Below are 1662 nucleotides of genomic sequence, written 5' to 3'. Positions count from 1 at the left end.
GGGGTCCTGGGATCGAGTCCTGCATTGGGCCCCCTGCTCAGTGGGGAGTCTGCTTCTCCCTCTGCCTGCTGCTCCCCCTGCATGTGCTCTCTCTCACGCATGCTCTCTCTCTGACAAATAAATAAAATCTTAAAAAAAAAAAAAAAAAAGAAACATCAAGTAGAAAGTTGGTTGCCAAGGGATAGGGATATGGAAAAGGGTAGTTAGTATTTTGTGGTTATAGATTCAGTGTTGCAAATGAAAAGGTTCTGGAAATCTGTTGCACACTAATGTGAATATATTTTCTTTTTACCTTATTAAAATACTGAGTTTATTTCACATGTGTATTTTTGTCTCCCCACCATTTCCATTTGTCTGACCACTACTATATCCTATCATAACATTCCATGCATACTTAAAACCAAGCAAAGCGTGGTGTTCCATCTTTAAAAACTAAACAGGTATTTTGGACAACACATTCTTGGTAATGGAACCTGGACAACATTTACAGACACGGTGGGGAAAGTTCCACTCTGCATTATAAAAAGGATAGCCAGATACCAACTGTTACAGAAATGAAATAAGACTGAAAATGTTAACAAACTGTTTAAACTATTTTCTTTAAGAGACTTCCTCCACTGCCAGAGATCTTCAATAGCCTCTCGGTCAGTCATCTGGAAGCAATTATTCAGATAATTGATGAACTTGGCTTCCACTATGGGAAGAGAACCACCTTTTTCTGTTCTTGCTTGCATTTTTGCCTTAATGTCTTCTACAGAACTAGGTCCTTTTGGTGTTTTGGAAGTCTTTTCCTATTTTTTGAAATATTCTTGATGTTTTTGATCTTCTTATTGACGGTTTTGAGTCTTTTCCATTCTGGTTTGATTTTTGTGCATTTTTGGCTGGATTATCTCCTATAGATTTCTTTACTGGAGCCTTTTCTTCAGCTTCCTCATCATTATCATCTTCATCAGCAGCAAGTTTTACTTTTTTCTGTGGAACCTTGCTACCACTTCCAGGGACAGAACTCTTTCTGGGTATACTAAGGAGTTTCACATCCTCTTCCTCTTCCTCTTCCGACTCTGCATCTTCTTCCAGGGCTACTAAGTGCTGTCCACTAATATGCACAGGCCCTGAACCACATCTCAACTGTAAGACCACAGGTGGTGTTATTTCAAAGCCCCCAAGGGAAACCGTTGGCTGTACAGACATTTTCAGAGTTGCCAGTGTGACTTTAATTGCCTCTGCTTCAACAATGTGCAATTCATCCTTTGCACCGGCTCCTAAACTGACTGTTCTTAAAAATAACTGGTGCTCATTTTCATCATTATCCACCTTAGTGACAATCTTTGTCAGCCTTTAGTTCACAACCAAAAAGATAGTTCTGGGGCCTCTGGGGGCTCATGTCCATGTCCATCAAATCTTCCACACTTGGGTGGGAGAGAAGGTGGATGGAGACAAATGACTACTATTCCACAGAACAGCCATGCAGAATGGAATCACACCAGGGGCTAATGTGAATATACTTAACATTACTAAGCTATACATTTAGAAGGGGGTAAGGTGAGAAATATTATATATTCTTTGCCACAATTTTTTAAAAATTGGCAATGACTGAGTAGACATTTATCAAAATAATGTATGTGAATGGTCATGACAGAAAATGCTCAACATCACTAATCA

General features: G+C 39.4%; 1 pseudogene; it reads right to left on the bottom strand.

Moving 5' to 3' along the window:
• Positions 1-425: 425 nt before the first annotated feature.
• LOC123801005 (nucleophosmin pseudogene) lies at positions 426-1402 on the bottom strand (annotated as a pseudogene).
• Positions 1403-1662: the final 260 nt, after the last annotated feature.

This window comes from Ursus americanus, chromosome 10, assembly GCF_024610735.1.
Source record: "Ursus americanus isolate L20-20 chromosome 10, mUrsAme1.1.p, whole genome shotgun sequence".
Lineage (NCBI taxonomy): Eukaryota > Metazoa > Chordata > Mammalia > Carnivora > Ursidae > Ursus > Ursus americanus.
The sequence above is the reverse complement of the archived record's forward strand: the minus strand, read 5'-3'. Positions and strand labels throughout refer to the sequence as shown.